The sequence below is a fragment of the Bubalus bubalis genome, chromosome 1 (genome assembly GCF_019923935.1).
Source record: "Bubalus bubalis isolate 160015118507 breed Murrah chromosome 1, NDDB_SH_1, whole genome shotgun sequence".
In the NCBI taxonomy this organism is placed as follows: Eukaryota; Metazoa; Chordata; class Mammalia; order Artiodactyla; family Bovidae; genus Bubalus; species Bubalus bubalis.
This window is the reverse complement of record NC_059157.1, coordinates 152,701,671-152,720,865: the sequence shown is the minus strand read 5'-3', so window position 1 is coordinate 152,720,865 and position 19,195 is coordinate 152,701,671. Positions and strand designations below refer to the sequence as shown.

At 41.4% G+C, this 19,195-nt stretch overlaps 1 protein-coding gene and 1 long non-coding RNA gene across 5 annotated transcripts in view; both read left to right on the top strand.

Annotated features, from left to right (window-relative positions):
• LOC102407618 (schwannomin-interacting protein 1) overlaps positions 1-19,195 on the top strand; it is a 178,243-nt gene that overhangs the window by 40,019 nt on the left and 119,029 nt on the right. The gene's annotated exons all lie outside the window — the stretch shown is intronic.
• On the top strand, positions 13,300-17,226 carry LOC123465919. Its single transcript, XR_006641240.1, has 2 exons — positions 13,300-14,091; positions 15,993-17,226. It is a non-coding gene; the product is annotated as an uncharacterized LOC123465919 (long non-coding RNA).

The following is a 19,195-nucleotide window of genomic DNA, read 5'->3' as shown; positions in this document are numbered from 1 at the left end:
TTATATCCAACCTGCAGTCATTATACCCATTGTTCAGAAAAAGAAAAGGACTCGTTTTTGAATTAGAATTCTAATTGTAGACCTGAAACATTTTAATCACCATTTTATTATTTTTTTTTACCATCTATGACAGGTGCATTTCCCTCTTTTAATGAGAAGATAAGAGTAATTTTAATTGACATGTTAATTGAAAGTAGATTCTCCTGGTGAAGTTATTTCCAAAGTACTTGAAAGCAGTTTGTCTTTTTATTTGTTTGTACTATTAACTAGTAGCAAACTTTAAATTACCTACATTTCTTCCTAGAATGGTACTAATTACAGGTTGTTTTCAGTGTATTATTCTATAAGAATTACAACCCAGTTACTCCTCCATCAACGACACTGCTAAAGTAGCTTTGAATGGCTAAGTAGTTTGTTTCCTTAGTTACTTAGGCTATGTTTAAATTACATGAATTCCTGTTTTTATAGACTAAATTAAGACATCTTTATTATTCCTGCAAAATATAGTAAAGTTTGTGTTTAATAAGTTATGTGATTCCTCAGCCTGGGACACCACAGTGAAAACATTCTGAGTGGTTTGCAGTTACCATTTATCCTTCTTAGTACGACGTGACCATATTACAATCACTTTTTTTTTTAAACCATAACTGGAAATGACTGGGGGCTGACTGTATTCTGTGTATCACCTTACTTTGAAATATTTAGTGTCATCACTGTCTGCTTTTCTAATTTATGTTGATTCCTGTTTAAGAGCTGCAAGGCTGCTCTATCCATTAGCATGTAACTCACTCCAGTACTCTTGCCTGGAAAATCCCATGGAAGGAGGAGCCTGATAGGCTGCAGTCCATGGGGTCTTGAAGAGGCGGACACGACTGAGTGACTTCACTTTCACTTTTCACTTTCATGCATTGGAGAAGGAAATGGCAACCCACTCCAGTGTTCTTGCCTGGAGAATCCCTGGGACGGGGGAGCCTGGTGGGCTGCCATCTATGGGGTCGCACAGAGTCGGACACTACTGAAGCGACTTAGCAGCAGCAGCAGCCATTTGATGGATGCTTGTTATCTGTACTAATGCATTTTGTAAATTTTAGTTTACAAATTTAGTTTTTAAATTTGCTCAAAGCTGCTATACTATGAGCTGATTCATTGGACTATGAATTAGTCATAGTCCTAATAATAGTAATTTCAGGTCCTTCCTTAAGAGCTTCTCTAAACTCTGTGACATTACATTTGCATTTTAAAAGAAATTTGTTTTTACTCTTGGACCTTTGCACCAAAGCCATGAATGTGTTTTTTTTTCTTACCTCTGAAATTCAATCCTAAGTTTTTTTTGTTTTTTTGTTTTTTTTTAAACAACAAAGGCCTTTGCAAATGTTTTTCTTTAGCTGCTTTATGTTCCTTGAGCTCTTAGGACTGATGACGCTTTACACACTTACTGCTTTTATACTGTCAGTCACCGGGAGATTATTTTGCACACAGCTTTTGAGAAATTCGAGTGTCAGTTATGAAACTGAGCGTTTTTAATAGAAAAGTAGTAAGATTTTAAAGATAGAAAGGATCTGAGAGGTCAACTCATCAAACCCTCGCCACTTTCAGAGGAAGAAACAGGCTTATGACGATTAAACATCTTCACCCACCTTCCTCAACCCAGGACCGAACCAGTCTCAGGTCACCTGGCTCACAGTTTCCACTTTTTGTGAACTCTGTCCCCTTCAGCTATCTTTTTTTTTTTTAAGAAAGTCTTTTCACAACTTAATTGGAGGATAGATCCAGGCTCATCACTTAAGAGCTTCACGACTAGAAGTAGATTCTAATTTTTATTACCTGATAAAAAAGTTTCATTTTATTGTTTTTCTCTTTTTTTTTTAAACCCATATTGTAATACAATTATAAACTTGGTCTCTTCCATTCAGAGTTTAGCTCATCACCGTGTGTATTTCTACCAACAGAACAGTGCTCTCCTTGAGCTGACAGATATTTTTTTCCTGTCCTTTCTTATCTGTAAATACCTTTCTCTGACTGTCCACCCTCCTTTCCAGCACTGGGGGACACTCAGTCCTCTCCTGTCACGGGTTCAGGGCTAAGTGGCCCTTGAGAACCCTGCAAGGACTCACCTGAGCTCCAGGAGACAGAGGAGGAAGCTGCGAGTGTGAGGGCTCACCGTTGTGTACATCACTTCTGTTTACAATCTGTCCATCGACTGTCCCGCTGTGACGTGGTGCCTGTGTTCAAAAAGACAGAGAGAAGACCTCTCTGTGACTCACTCAGCAAGGTGATTGATTTTGTTTTGAAACTGATTTTGTTTTATCTAGACAGAGTTTTGGGCTTGCCTGGTGGGTAAGATTGTAAAGAATCCACCTGTAGTGCAGGAGACCTGGGTTTGATCCCTGAATTGGGAAGATCCCTGGAGGAGACAACCCATTCCAGTATTGTTGCCTAAAGAATCCCCATGAATAGAGGAGTGTGGCAGGTTGCAGCCCATGGGGTCACAAAGGATCAGATGAAGCTGAGCGACTAAGCACAGCACAGCACAGAGTTTCAAGTGATCATTTATTATGAGCCTCCAAAAGAGCAAAATGACAAAAACCAAGAAAAAGACTAGAAAGAAAGGCATTTATGGAGTTCAGGAGCAGCCCATGGAATAGTCTCCATTAGGACTCTGGCTTCAAAGAATATGGGTGAGAACTAGGAATAGAAAAATGGATGTCAGGGAAGGGAGATGTGTTTGGATTTTTCTGTTGCCTGTATGATGTGTCTTAATCTGTAGAACTGAGCCATCACTTTTCATTCTTGTCAGGTCCAGAAGAGTTGTGATAATTCACCTTCACTTGCCAAGCTTCATGAAATCCCTAAGGGTGCTCACTATTCCAGATGTTCTTGGTTTGTCTGCTTTGTTTTGGTTTGGTCTGATTGCTATTTCACTTTTGTGAGTGATTCTGTTATTTTCCTATATATTTCTTTGTTAATTATGTCCAGCATGTGCTTTCACCAATCTTTATCACTTGTTTTGCTCTGTTTTCATTCATAAATATTTTAACCTAATTTTGTTCTCTCCACCTGACCTGTTTTTTAATATTTGTGTTATTTTAGGTTATTTTTACCTACTTCCATGGTATTTTCTCAGTAAAGTATATGTAATTCAAAAGGTGATGATTTAGATTAGGAAACACCCAGGTGATAGGAATGAACTTGACCAGTCTTGTTCGGCCCCTTGTTCAGGTTGATGGTTATTTAAGTACTTGTAAAATATTTTTTAGTTATATTTAAGTGGCATGAGGTTATTCTTAAACCAAAGCTTACTGGAAGTGAAAAAATTACCAGTTTTCTTCAATCTAGCTTTGTATATCAGATTTCCTAATAATTACCTCTTGTATATGTCCATTTTACTGATACCCCTGTATCTCCATCCAAATATTTTATATTTGTAATTGAATGGCCTTTCTGGTATATCCATCATCAACAATATCATGTTCATCTTTCTCTCTTTTTCTATTTTTAAACGTCTTTCCTTAATATTTATGGCTCATGAAAGTGATTGTGAATCTTCCTTGGGGTATTAGCCCAGTATACAAAAAAAAAAAAGCTTCAATTTTTATGGATTACAGGGAGCAATGCATTAGTCAGCAACTGATTTCTGCAAATTCATCACTTCAAGAGTTTTATTACCCATGTCCTAATAGACATGACTGATTCTTCACAACTCTTCCTTGTAGAAATAATGTCTTAGTTATTCATAGACTTTTTTTTTTTTTTTTTTACAAAATGTTTCAAAAAGCTTCTATCAAGAAATTGTGGGGACTTGGGCTTTTCCAGGTGATGCTCCATTTGCCCAGGTGGATGGGGTTTGTTTCAAGGTCTTTGAGGAAGAGCAGAAAACAGAGCACCATTTCTGCAGCCTCACAGTCAAGCCTCCAGAAGGTGGAGTTTCTGCCCCTACCTCCTGGACACCCACCAGCCAGGCCGGTAGATCATTGTCCCCATGGCGGCACATACCCATCACTTCTTCCTCCAGGACACCCCTCCCCACTGTGATCTGCAGCCTGCCTCTGTTTCCCCTTTCACACCTGTGCAGGTGACCTGTCTGAGAACCAATGCAAAGTCGGTAAGAAAGTGGCTCCTCTGTGCTGGGTACCTCTGGTGGCCAGAGTCCCTGCCAGGTTCCCTCTTGGACCGCTTGATGATGAAGAGCTGAGGACAGGCACTCTCCCCTGCCAGCTAGCTGTGGTCAGAGCCCACCTGTTCACTAGTAGGCTGTAGACATGTCCCGAACAAAATAACAGGTAAGTCGTAGCAGCTTCTTGATTCTGTAACTTGGTTCTGTTTCCTTCTTTGTTTGCCATACATGGAAAGAACTTTGCTGTCTAAAAAAGTTTAAAGGGAATGAGGTAATTTCCTGATAATTCCTGAGATCTCTAGCCGTGTTGTAAATTTAGATTTGAGGTTAAAGCGTTAAAAAATAAAAACAGAAAAGCTGCTGTGTTATGAAAGGCTGGGGCATTTTAAATGTCAAGTGCGGCAGCATAAGAGTTGTACCTCCTTTTCTCCATCCATAGAAAGAGTAGTGTTCAACTTCCTTCTAAAATAAGAAGGGTCTGGACCTCTGGGAACCTAGCACAGTGTCTTCTTAGAAAAGAACATTAAGGCCTCATCTCCACTCCTATAAAAATAACATGTTTTCAAATAGTTTCAAAACCAACATAGCCTTCTGTTTTTCTCCTCATGGTTCCGGTGGCTAAAAATTATGCCACTTATGAAAATTACAATTTTTTTTCTTTGTGCAATCTTACGTAATTTGGGTCCATTTTGACCTGGTCTGACATTTTATTATGAGTAACAACATCTTAAGTGCTCTGTTCTTTTTATTTCCACTCTGAAATTGGTTTTGTGAGGAGTAAGAGAAGGCCACTGGGATTTTATTTTTAAATACTTAAATTACGTAAATTATGTAACCATTCATCTCCTGTTAGAGTTGTCATCTGGTCAACAGTGGCCCCACTCTCTGACCCAAATAGCCCTTAAGTAAGAGCTCATTCTAGAAGAATAATTTCAGGCAGCAGTAACTTTAAGTTTTTCTGAATACTGGCTCTCCTATGGTATGGTGTTTTCATTAGATGTATTTTTCTTGTGTTTCATATAGAAACTCAACAAAGCAAATGTATGGTGATTGTGCTTGTACTAACATGTAAGACCTCTGCAGAAATTCTAGTACTCTGGAAGCAAATTAAAACTCTAGTAAACAATCACACTGAGAATGTGACTGTTAGAGCTGGAAGGGACTCCATAGCGAAGGTGGCAAATTCTAATGCTTCCAGAGGCCACGCTGGGAACTAATGAGAGCAGCGGAGGATGGGTCCTGGGACAGAAGACAGCTGTTCTTTCATACTCCCGACTTGTTGCTGTGCCAGGTAGAGTCTCAGAGTTCTGATATGTCAGGAGAAACCCAGGACCCAGATTTTTAGGAAAAATATCTTAGATACTGGGGCTTCCAAGGTGGTTCAGTGGTAAAGAATTCACCTGCCCGTGCAGGAGACTCAGGAGATGCCGCTTTGATCCCTGGGTCAGGAAGATCCCCTGGAGAAGGAAATGGCAGCCTACTCCAGTATTCTTGCCTGGAAAATCCCATGGACAGAGGAGCCTGGCAGGCTACAGCTGCAAAGAGTCAGAGGGACACGACTGAGCAACTGAGCATGGATGCATTTTGAATACTAAATGCACTGCAAATAACTTTAAATAAAGACAAGTTTTGTGGAATTAAGATGCAGATCTGCAGTTCAAAAGGTGCCCTTGGGCTACCAGTTTTCCATCCTACTCTTAACCCAACCCCTTCATTTTACAGGTAAGAAAACTGAGACCCAAAGACGTTAGATGACTTACCTGATGTGGGGATGAGATGAGGGTAACTTGCTGAAAGGTTTGATAAGAGTCTAGAAATGAGAGATCTCAGGGAGGAAAACTCCTGAAGGAGTGTTGGCCTGATTTACTGACACCAGAGTATCTCCCCCACTTTCAGTGCTTAAAGTAATTTAAAGCAGTTAACACCCAGAGAAAAAAAATAAAAGATACCTTACACACCTTCCTCTTTATTTTTATATACATTCCATTACTTAGAATTTTCTTTTCTCTTTCATCTTCAAAGCAGTTCAGAAATTGATTGATTTGGATTTGGGGTATTTCATTATTTGCAAAGGATGAAAAGGAAAGGGGTCTTTAAGAACAGATTGTCTTAAGCATAAACATGTGTGTGCACACAGACCCAGACACACTGCAGGATATGTGGCCTCAGTTCTTTTATCTTCTGGAAACTCCTCTGAGACCATTTAATTCCAAGGGGTGACAGTAGGGGTGAGTTCTAATAAAATTTCTTGTTATATAGAATCCAATGAAACTTTAATACTGCTGAATTGTTTTGAGTTTTTATTTAATTGTAGCTGTTACTACATAGTATTTAGGAGGACCTATTGAAAGTATTCACTTTTCACTTTCATGCATTGGAGAAGGCAATGGCAACCCGCTCCAGTGTTCTTGCCTGGAGAATCCCAGGGATGGGGAAGCCTAGTGGGCTGACGTCTATGGGGTCACACAGAGTTGGACACGACTAAAGCGACGCAGCAGCAGCAGCAGCAGCATTGAAAGTATAGAGTTTTTTTTTGTTTTTTTTTTACTCTGTAGAACTATTGGCTTTATGTCCAAAGTCAACAGATTTCAAACAAATGAGACAAGTTTGAGGTGGTTGTTTCACTTTCCTTTGAAAAAATAGAAAGTGTTCACTTAGCTTTTTTAAAACAAACTTATTACCTGGGAATAAATTTAGATTTACAGAGATGTTAAAAAGATACAAAGATAGTACCAGTTTCTGACTATCCTTTACCAACTTCCCCTGATGTTAAGATTGTATATAATATATATTATATACAATATATATATATAATTATTAAGAGAAATACATTTGTTTTTTAATATTTATTCAAATACAATAGTTTGTGTGTGTGAGTCATTTATAACTGTGGTACATTTGTTGAAACTAAGAAATGAACATTGGCACAGTATTATTATCTAAACTGCAGGCTTTAATTGGATTTATATTAGCTTTAAAAATTAAGAAGTATGTATTAAAACCAACCCAACAAAGCTAATGAATAACATGTAGGCTGTGGCTTGAGGAGAGAGGGGAGCGTCAAGTGCTTCATATTGTCCCTCGGCTCCCACAAAGTCATCCCAAGCAAACTTGAAACTCAAACAAGTTCTGCTTGTGTGTTTGCTTTGTAAATGCATTTTGAAGATGGGACTCCCAGCTTCTCTTCCAACAAGGCTGTCTTCTCTCAGTCTCTCCCCTGAAGGAGGAAGCCTGTGTCATGAAGGGACAGGAGAGCCAGGTGAAGAGAGAAACCATCACACAGACCTGTGGAGGAGAGGCTCCTCCAAGCAGGAAGGCGGGAGGCGGGGGCTGTCCTGAGTCATCGCCTAGTTTCATGGGCTGTGGCCAGCCACAAGTTGTCACTGTCCTTTGGAATGTTATTTGGCTCGCCAACTTCTGAATCTTTTGTTTACTTGTGTTTTTAATGAGGGAGCAGCGTTTTGGCTTGAGAGTCTCGTTCTTTAAAGTAAAGGGTCAGGTGGAATTGGAAAGGCTCAGTGAGCCCGTAGTGTGAACATTCCAGCAGAAGGGAGTGAGAGTTGACTAGAAAGAGGTGTAAGTGACCTGGGGGACACAGGCCACTCAAGATGTGAAATGAGGGAGGGTCATGAGGAACACGTTGGAGATTTCACAGACTAAAAATGGTGAGGAAAGAGGTTTGAGACTTGTGAAAATGAAAAAGGAAAGAAAATTGGCATGTGAGAATGATCAATATTTGCGGACTGATTGAATACTCTGAAGTTTCAAAACTAAACTGGTAATGGGCTCCAGGCATAGTTTTCTCAGCCATAGAAAGATGTCCCTGTGACTCAGTGACTTCTCATAAGGAGGGTTTCCTGGTTACTCATTCCCTGCCTTTGGGTGGCCTGGTTTGGCTGACAGGCCCAGTGATTTCCTCTTAAGGTTTCTTCAGATTTCCCAGAATTCTTTGTTAATTACATGTTCAATGTATTGTGGATTATGCTACTACTAAGTAAACGTTCTTTTGGTAGAACCCATATAATCGAGTTGAAAACTGTGTTCTCCAGACCAAAATGGTTGGGTTTTGTTTTTTTTTTTTTTCACTTTTTTTAATTGAAGTATAGTTGATTTACAATGTTGTGCCAGTCTCTGCTGTATAGCAAAGTGTCTGTTATACACATATAGACATTCTTTTTTATATTCTTTTCCATTATGGTTTATCACAGGATATTTCAGACTAAAATTGTTTTGACCCACTGCTTCAATTTATATACTCCTTTGAAATTCATTGGACACTATGCTTAAAGACAGAACATACAGACATCACTGACCTCTGTATTCTTAGGTTCTTGCTCCTCTGGTGGATGTACATGGGGTTTCTGCCTGGCATGAGTTACCCTTCCTAATAGCACCTATGTCCTCCTTAGGAAGTTAACTCTTTGCTGTTGTGTGTTATTTTGGTGGGAGGACAATCGCCAAGTGGCTGACTCCTGTTCTAGAGACCTCAGCCCAGATTCTCCCTCCCCTGACACTGCTGCAAGTGGAGGAGCTCCCCTGGGATTTTGGGTCTAGTGTATTCCCTGTGAGGCCCTCAGGAGCAGTGGGAGGCCTCCTTGAGCTGGTGACGGCCGCTGAACCCCTCCCACAAGGGGATCGTGGCCACGGCTTCACCTTCCCTACGTTTTCCACATCCCTGAGTTTCTCAATGTCCATCTCCTGTTGATTCTGTGAGCTTAAGTCAACTAGGGTTGGTCTTATTGCTTTAAAATCAGGAACTCTAACTGATGAACTAGCTCATCAGTTCCAGAACTAGGCCCTGATATGCTGGGAAAGGTTGGGTGCAAAAGGAGAAGAGGGCAACAGAGGATGAGATGGTTGGATGGCATCACCGACTCAATGGACAAAAGATTGAGGAAACTCGGGAAGATAGTGAAGGACAAGGGAGCCCAGCCTCCTGCAGTTCATGGGGTCGCAGTCAGTCAGACACAACTGAATAACAACAAACTGATACTAAAAAGCAGTCTCTAAACTTATGACTCAGATTCAAATGTGACAGTTGTAGGCCCAAGGGCACTAAGTACATGCCTCTAAGGTATTTTGAGTCTTTCACAGAATCACTGAATATCAAAGGTGGGATGGACCTTAGAGCTCAGCTGGTCCAAGGGCAGGGTAACTCACACTGGGCTCTCAGTTCTTTCCGTTTTTATAGGTAAGGAAATAACCACACAAAGTGAAAGAGACTTTCATGGTGTTACAAATAGAACGTGCCACACTGACACCTCCACTGAGACCTCATGACTCATCTGCTCAGGGCGTCTTGTCCTCCTGCCCTCCCTCTACTTCTCTGACCCTGGTGCCATGGTACCCATTTATCCGGTGACTGGCCAGAAGTAAAGTCAAAACCTGTAAAGTCAAAATCTGTAACCCTGAAGAGCATCAGTGACCTTGGAAAGGAGCAAATCTAACTGGACCACACAGGGCTTCAACCTATGGCTGGTGGTATTAATATTAGAGCCAGTATTCAAACACTGAGCTGAAAGGTGCCCTCTGATGCCAGTCCACACGTGTCCTTTGTTTTTTATTCTTTTTTGAAATTAATTTTTATTGGAGTATAATTATTTTACAACGGTGTTAGTTTCTGCTGTACAGCAAAGTGAATCAGCTATACATATACATACATACATTCCCTCTTTTTTGGACTTCCTGCCCATTTAGGTCATCACAGAGCACTGAATAGAGTTCTCTGTGCCACACAGTTGGTTCTCATTAGTTGTATATTTTATACATAGTACTGTATATATGTCAATCTCATTTATCTCAGCCCCCATCCTCTTTCCCCACCCCAGCATCCATACATTAGTTCTCTACATCTCTATCTCTATTTCTGCTTTGCAAGTAAGTTCATCTATATCATTTTTCTAGATTCCACATGCAAGAGTTATTACACAATATTTGTTTTCCTCTTTCTGACTGATTTTACTCTCTGTGACAGTCTAGGTCTATCCACCGATGTGTCCTTTGGTGCAGCTCAGACTGTGTATAAGGAAGTAGTTACCAGCAGTCTCCAGACCTGACCCAGAATAGTAATAGTAGCTTCTTTGTGATTAGGGACAAGAAACAACTAATATTATGGTAAAAATCTCATGTTTTTCATGTGAATTTTAAAGATTGTCTTCTAGACACCTCTTATTTTATAGAAATTGTGCTTTTATGTTGTCTAAGTATAACGAGTCTCTGAGCTTTGAAAGGGTAAATTTTCTGAATTTATTTTGGAGCAAAAGCTATATTTTAAAATTGCTTATGTGAAACTTTTTGGCGAAGTGAGAAGTCTACAATATGATGTCTGCCAAGACTTTCCTTAATATATGTCATTATTTTTTTCTCCAGAGCTAAGCTTTATTCAGTCAGTGACTATATGTTGCAGGTCTGCTGTGTTTTGGGCGTGGGAGATAGAGACGAGCAGAAGCTCACATGCAGCTGTTGTGTCATGGGGCTTCTTGCCTTCATGGAGCTTGCAGTTGAGTTGCAGAGACCCACATGAATCATATAAAAACACAAATGTGCAGGTTCTGCTGAAGAAGGCCATGATGCTGTGAGAACTGCAGAGACGTGCCCTAAACCTGTTTTAATGAGAAAAACAAAGCTCTTACTTATTGAGTGCCTACTGGGCAGGCACTGAGCTTTTCGTGTATTTGCCTAATGCACAGTGGGGCCAGGTGAATGCTGTTACTCCCATCTTATAGACAAAAAAAAAAAAGCCCTGAAGTAGGGACTTGCCTTGTTGCCCAGTGGTTAGAATCCACTTTGCAGTGCAGGGGGTGTGGGTTCAATCCTTGGTCAGGGAACTAATATCCCACATGCCTCAGGGCAACTAAGCTCGCATGCTCCAATGGAGAGCCCACATGCTGCAATGAAAGATCCTACATGATGCAATGAATATCCTGTGTGATGCAACTAAGACCCAATGCAGCCAAATAAATAAACAATATTGAAAACAAAAAACATCTGAAGTATATGATGGGATCACAGAGTTAGTACACATTCTTCTGGCTCCAAGGGCCATGTACTTTCCACTTCAGCTAGAAACCACTACACCAACTGTTTGGAATGTAGCCCCTCTAACTTTCTATAACACAGTAACTGCTTATTTTTCCTGATGGCTATGACCACATCTAAATATCCGTGATCTTGTGATATAGAATATCTACTTATGCCCACCTGTTTGTATTTGAGAATTTTTCATAAGCTGAAACTTTAAGTAATTAATTAATAATTAATTAGAAATTCATTTGAACATAAATGTGTGGCTTTATGTTTGTTTTCTCTCTTTTAAAAGTCCCTACTACCCACCCTCTGTGCTTACATTTAATCATCAAATCTATCCAGTTGTTAAGGCTCAGTCAAAAACTCACCCAGCGTATTGGCTTGAAGGGGACGTAATGACCCTCTGGTTGAGTGGAAGCTCATGGAGAGAAAACTGCATTCTCACTCCCTTGACACTCAATCTTGAGCAAGTGGCTCCTCTTAAATTATTTTATGCATAGAATGGGATGAGGGGGTCCCTCAGGTTCCAGGCAGCTCAAATGGATGGGGAGCCTCGGGAGCCCTTACCATCAAGGAAATGCACCCAGAGCTTTCTCTCCAAAAATCCTGAGACCACATTCAGCAGTGGCTTTATCTGTGCCAGTAGTTCTAGAAGAGACCATCACCCAGAGAACCAGGAAGAGGGACAAGGTTGGATATGGTGAAGTTGAACACACCGCATTCTATGATTTTGATTTTGCCCATTCGTGCACTTATTCACTTAATAGTCATTCACTCAGTAGTTTGCTGTAGTAGACACTGAGAAGTTGTTGTTGTTCAGTCACTAAGTCGTGTCTGACTCTTTATGACCCCATGGACTGCAGCACACCAAGCTTCCCTGACCTTCACTATCTCTCAGAGCTTGCTCAAACTCATGGAGTTTGCTCAAGAGAGTGATGATCCTGCCCAAATGGCATCATTATTTTGGTGAGGGAGGGGGCCGTTAAACAACTTACTCAGCTAGTTATTTAATATCCAAGGTAAGTGCTATGCAGGAGAGGTCCAGGGGGCAGAGGCAGTGGGGGAGGACAATGGAATGGCGATCTAGGGAGGAGGGAGCCCTGTACAAGGGGGGCTGGCAAGAACTACCCAGGTGGAAGGGCTGTGGAGCAGGAGGGAGTTTGGAAAGGCACATGGAAATCAGCCAGGAGTATCCTGACCAAAATCACTGTCTTTCTCAGCAAACATCCCAGCCTTTTGAGTCTGTACGTCACTTTTGGAACTTTCCACCACACTCTTAAAGCTATCTTTTTCACAATAAAATCACTGTGCAATTTTCCTATAATAAACTTTAAAACTGTTCATGCTGTAAGGAGTTTAATAAAAGAGGCAATATTTGAAATGCCATTTCCTTGGACCCAGAGAATGGGGGTACAGTGGGGAATGGAGCCTTTTAGAAAAATAAGAGGGAAGAAGCTACTTAAATTCCAAGGTGAATTAATGTTAAACTTCTCAGGCTCCAGAAACTTCTAGAGTATTTTGGTTTAAAGGAGGTGGCATATTGGTGGGTTTTCTGCTCAGGTCTACTGGATGCTGTAGGCTGGGAATATGTTAAAAACAGGAGTCCCTGCCTTTTTCCTCGTGAGCTATTTGTGCTTTAGACACACTAACCCAGGATGGGGTAGAAATGTTAACATGCCAGATGCTCACAGGATTCGGGGCAGAAGGTCAGGCATTCTGATGCTGGCCATGTGAGAACTCCATCCTAGGAATTCCTTTCAGAAATCCCCACAATGCTCTGCAGGCATGTTTGGGAAATCAAAGGTATGATTTTTTTCCATTAATCATCTATGGATGTAAAGTTGGACCATAATGAAGGCTGAGCGCTGAAGAATTGATGCTTTTGAATTGTGGTGCTGAAGAAGACTCTTGAGAGTCACTTGGACAGCAAGGAGATCAAACCAATTGATCCTAAAGAAAATCAACCCTGAATATTCATTGGAAAGACTGATGCTGAAGTTGAAGTTCCAGTACTTTGGCCACCTGATGTGAAGAGCCAACTCATTGGAAAAGACCCTGATGCTGGGAAAGATTAAAGGCAAAATGAGAAAGGCAGCAGAGGATGAGATGGTTAGATAGCATCACAGACTAATGGACATGAATTTGAGCAAACTCCGGAGATAGCAAAGAACAGAGGAGCCTGGAGTGCTGCAGTCCATGGGGTTGCAAAGAGTTGGACATACCTTAGCAACTGAACAACACCCAGGGAGGTGAGAGAAACCCCTCCCCTCCCCCAACCATCCAACTTGAGATGATTGGATCTGGAGCCTTGGTTAGGAGCTATAGGTAATTACCATGTCTGAGCAGGACCAGTGAATAGTATGAGCTGAGGTAAAGCTTAATCCTCTCTCTACCCACCAACAATGAAAAGCTGTTGAACTGTCAAATAGGGTTTGCAACTTTGAAGTAAAAATGTTTCCTGCCACATATCATCAAGTTGAACAAGTCCACACCTGTTCATCTGGTCCTTGGTTAGTAGAAGGAATGAAAAAGAACTGTGTGCCTTTGAGCTAAGGCATTTTAAATACTTATTACTGTGATTCACTTTCCAGCGTTCACCTTCATTGCAGTTTTCCTTTCATCTTGACACTGTAAGTAATGCATGAACCTTCCCTGTGGAACACTGCAGATCTCATTTAAATGGTGAAAACGTCTCCAGCTCAGGCCCATTTGCTACGCAAGAAATAGGAGATGTTTTTGTCAGGTTACAGCCAAAGGATTCCTTGTAACATGGGTACCTCTCATTGGCTTCCATCACTGTATTCCTTTAACCAATGGTTTCTGTTCTTTCAGTTATCCTAAAAATGGATGGAAAAATAAATGGCTTCATAGCATTGTGCTGGGACTGAGAAAATTGTTTATACATCTCCATCAAAAACAAAACTTCAAGGACTTCCCTGGTGGTCCAGTGGGTAAGACTCTGCCTTCCAATGCAGCGGTACAGGTTCAGGTCCCTGATTAGGGGGCTAAAATCTCACGTGCCTCTCAGCCAAAACCCCCAAAACATAAAACAGAAGCAGTATTGTTACCAATTCAATAAAGACTTTTAAAAAATGGCAAATGCCTTAATACCAAGTAAAAATCACAAAACCAATCTGAATTTTCTCCTTAGAATACATCCTTTGCTTTATTACCTAGAGATTGAACTATAGCTACAGGTAATGAACTAGACAAGGTTTCCATGTTTTTTTTTCCCCCCAAAACTCTCACCCATTAAAAAAGAAAAAAGTTTTAGGGAGAACTCAAAGGTCCATATTACTTTTTTAAAAATCACAATTATGTATTATTCAGGTTATCTATCCACCCACCAAAGGCAATACACTTAAAATGCCATATCAGAGCAGTTGTGCAACTTCTCAATTTGATAGCTTTTCTGAAAAGTGTAACCATGCATCCATAAATGTAATGAGAGCTTTTTTCATATTAAAGGCATGTTATTGGGAGATGGAATGTTTCCTTCTCCCTCCATAACTGCACAGTGATTAAATATTGACTAGGAGCCAGGAGTTGACAGCCCTCGGCCTCACGCTGGTAAATGCTGATGTGTGAGGCTGAATGTAAATACAGAGTCATCCCCACAGGGCCACGTTTCCTGTTGGGAGGTGGGGAGCGACAAGCAGTGTGTTATGCATGAGGTGTCAAATTCCAGCGCTCAATAGAAGGATGTAATTTGAAACAAGTAATTCCTTAAAAAGCAACCCGACTCTGTCAAAAGAAAAATATATTTTCCTAATCAATCTGAATAATAAAGAGGATGTTAGTCAGAAGTTTTAACAAAACATCCAGGGTATCCGCTGAACACTGCTGCTTGCAGAAACAAAAGAGCTGTCTGGCACTGGAACGGCTTATTCTTTCACTGACAGTGATTACTTGGTTTCTATAAAACAGATTGGTTGAAATCATCAGATTTATTTCTGTGATACTCACTTGATTAGGAAATTTCAATACATCGTCTATAGCTTTCTTGTGTGTGTACTTTTTATTGTTATTTTAAACAGTCTGACCATTGAGAACACACAATTAGCTGTTTCTGTCCTTCTATGGAGGGAGGGGAAGGGAAATGAGATGTTTTGTTTGGTTTCTATAAGAAAATAGTTTTCCTTTCATTTTTTCTGTTAATAAGGTGCAGGTAGAGAATCTACCTGCAATGCAAGAGACCCAGGTTCAGTTCCTGGGTGGGGAAGATCCCCTGGAGAAGGAAAGGGCAACCCACTCCAGTATTTTTGCCTGGAGAATTCCATGGACAGAGGAGCTTGGTGGACTACAGATCGTTCGGTTGCAAAGAGTCGGACACAACTAATCGACTAACACACATACACGATCTAATTATTTTTATTCTAAGACATTTAAATGATGCAGCAAATACCTAGAATTTGTCTCAAAATAGCTCCCATCCAGGCTGAAGGTAGACTATGAGCCTAACCTCCAGCCTGTTTTGTTTCTTTGGGTTTGGGTTGTCTTTCAAACCCTGGAAGTTGCTGAGGCACCTTCCTCTGATTTTCCAATCCTTGTTCATCCCCCACACATTCATGCACACTTGGCTCAGGGCTGTACATTCAGACCCCGGGATCTGAGTGACTGATGGCAGCCCACTCCAGTATTCTTGCCTGGAGGATCCCAGGGACGGGGAAGCCTGGTGGGCTGCCGTGTATGGGGTCGCACAGAGTCAGACACGACTGAATCGACTTAGCAGCAGCAGCAGCAGCCTGTGGAGGACCCTGCCCCAGAGTCTCCCCCTGGCTGGGTGTCTCCTGGACTGAATGGACTCATACTGAAATGATGAATCCCTTTCCTCAAATTCTATGTTTTTAAGGTGAGTGGAGAGCACATAGATTCAACCAAGGACTGACGACTGTGTTGAAGAGGCAGCTGTTAGCCCAGAGTCCTCCTGTCTCCCTACTGCGCTGGGACCAGACCTCCTCAGCCCAGTCTCAGCTGGTCAGTCAGCGTGGAACATCTGGCATAGTTTCCATGACACTTGACTTGGGCTTCAGTAGGTGGGATGGAAAAGGTTAGCCAAGGAATGTTTACTTTTTCCGATTTCATGTGGCAGATAGAATTACCATCCCTAAGATTTCAAAATGGTATACTTATCAAAATCTGAAATTAGTCAACATCTTTGCTCTTTCTCCAGAGAAAGAAAGGTCTGTGAACACCTTAACTACATCTACTTTCTGTCTGACTTACATAATTTTGTTAGGCACATATTATAATTTTTAATAAATGTTATTCATTTAAAAAAATAGTTTAATGAAGGTGATTTGACCCCTGCTCAGAGTAGTCTGCTTAGCCTGGAGACCAAGCCCTGCCTTCATTCTTCATTAGCTGCCCCGCTGAGTGGCTAACACAGAAGTAGAGGGGGAATGTCCTTGTCCCTGAGTTCCAGGAAAGGACGTTTTTTTAAAAAGACTTTCTAGATTGATGTATTGGGGCAGAAACGCTAAAACAGACAATATTTGAGGTGAAGTTTTCAATTTTACTCTTTTCAGAAAAGCAGTGTACTGATAAGAATCTACTGAGATACAAGGCCTAGCAGAAATGACAAGATGCAGTCACCGTGCTCATGGCACTTAAACCAGCGGCTCCTGTGGATAGAACAGAATCTTAAGAATGGCCTGCTGAGTGCTGAGCATGCTTTCACTTGTAAGAAATTAAACTCAGAAACACTAAACACAATTCCTTGATGTGATTTCCTGTTGGTTCATCTATATACTCTAGAAGATTCCTGAGGAGAGGTTTATTGCTCACCGGAATTTAGTGCAAGAGTCCTCCAACAGTGTTGACTGTTTGCTAAGAGCCCCCTCTCAGAGCCAAATTATCCACTTCCCTTTCCCAGTGAGTTTAACGCAGATCATACATTTATCAAAAATATAGAAACAGGGACTTCCCCAGCAGTCCAATGCTTAAGAATCTGCCTTCCAATGCAGGGGACTCAGGTTTGATCCCTGATTGGAAAGCGAAGATCCGACACACAGTGGGGAGACTAAGCCCAAACACTGCTGAGCAATCCCAATACAGCCAAAAATAAATACATATTAAAAAAAAAATATATATATATATATATATACACACACATAGAAAGAACCTATTATAGGCTGGGCACTGAGCATACAGTACTAGAAGAAACAGGTAGAATGCTAGTCCTTATGTAGTGCTTAGTCATGTCTGACTCTTTGCTACCCCATGGACTGTGTAGCCTGCAAGACTCCTCTGTCCATGGGATTCCCCGGGCAAGAATACTGGAGTGGGTCGTCATTTCCTTCTCCAAGTCCTTATATAGACACATACATTAGGCCTATGAACCACCCTATATTAGTCAGGGTTCTCCAGAGAAACAGAACCAGTAGGATGTGTTTGTTTTTGCCTGTCTGTCTTTCAATCTATCTATCTATCTAGAGATTTAAGGAAATAACTTTTGTCCAGGCTGCCAAGTCTGAAATCTATAGGACAGGCCACCAGGAGTTGATGTTTGAATTCTGAGTCCAAAGGCAGTCTGGAGACAGAGTTCCTTCCTTGTCAGGGGACCCCAGAATTTTTTCGCATAAGGCCTTCAGCTGATTAGATGAGTCTGCCCCACATTGTGGAGGGTAATCTGCTTTACACAAAGCCCATGAAGTTAAATCTTAATCACATCTAAAAAAACCCAAAAAAACCTTCACAGCAACATCTATACTGGCATTTGACCAAACAACTGGACACCATGGCCTAGCCAAGTTGACACATAAAATTAAACATCAGTTCCCTCCCACCACCCCCAAGTGACTATCTCATTTCCATTTAATGGCTCTCAGACTTAAGCAGGCATCAGAATCCCTGGAGTGCTTGTTAAAGCAGAGTGCTGGCTCCTGTTCTCTTGATTCAGGAGGTCTGGGATGGGGCCCAAGAATGTGCAGTTTTAACAAGTCCCAGGTTATGCCAGTGCTGCTGATGCAGGGACCACACTTTGAGAACAAACTGCTTCATGTAATCCTGGGGCTGCTCCTTCGCCTCATGGCTCAGAAACTGACTTTGTGATCATAATAAAGGTTTTTATTTCTCAGGGATGGACCCAAATGAACCGAGATTACAAAGCTGCTGTGCAAAACATCAGTGCAAGGATGTACATTAACCACCATAGTGGTTAGAATAATGGTGTCTGCTTGGGAGGGGTAGTCTCCATAGGGCCACTTCATGGAACAGTGAGCAATGATCAGAGGGAGCTGTCTGCTACAGCTTCCTCACCACAACGTCGGTCATGTTCTCAAGGTCTTGTGGCCAGGGCCTTCTCTCCCTGGACCTTGTACAAGAATTAAGACAGGGCTATTGTTTAAGGAATGGACGCCCTAATGGCACCCCACTCCAGTACTCTTGCCTGGAAAATCCCATGGACGGAGGAGCCTGGTGGGCTGCAGTCCATGGGGTCGCTAAGAGTCGGACACGACTGAGCGACTTCACTTTCACTTTTCACTTTCATGCACTGAAGAAGGAAATGGCAACCCACTCCAGTGTTCTTGCCTGGAGAATCCCAGGGACGGGGGAGCGTGATGGGCTGCCATCTATGGGATCGCACAGAGTCGGACACGACTGGAGCGACTCAGCAGCAGCAGCAGCCCTAAGTGGACACTTAGTTTGTACTGGTCTGAACGAATGCTTCTCTCTGTACTGCAAACTGTACTCAGCAGTGGGGCTGAAAGTCCACAGAGATTGGAAATACTTGTAGTAAATCATTAAAAATTTACTTTTTATAGTAACTTTTCATTAGCTATAACACATACTGTTTTTATGAAAGAGAAGACTGGGCAGCATTAGAATTGGTTAGTGTGTGTCCTTTATATGTTGGGTAGCCTTTCATGATTGTACTTTGAGTGAATTTACAATCTCCCCTTCAAAGGCTATTTTCACATTTCTTTGTACATTATAGGGATTTGAGTTTGAAAAAAAACAGTTACACATTTCATATTTTCAGAATCTTCCATGTCCATTTAGGAGCCACTTTCCCCTGAGTTTTGGCTTTCTGCCTCCATTGTGCTATTTTTA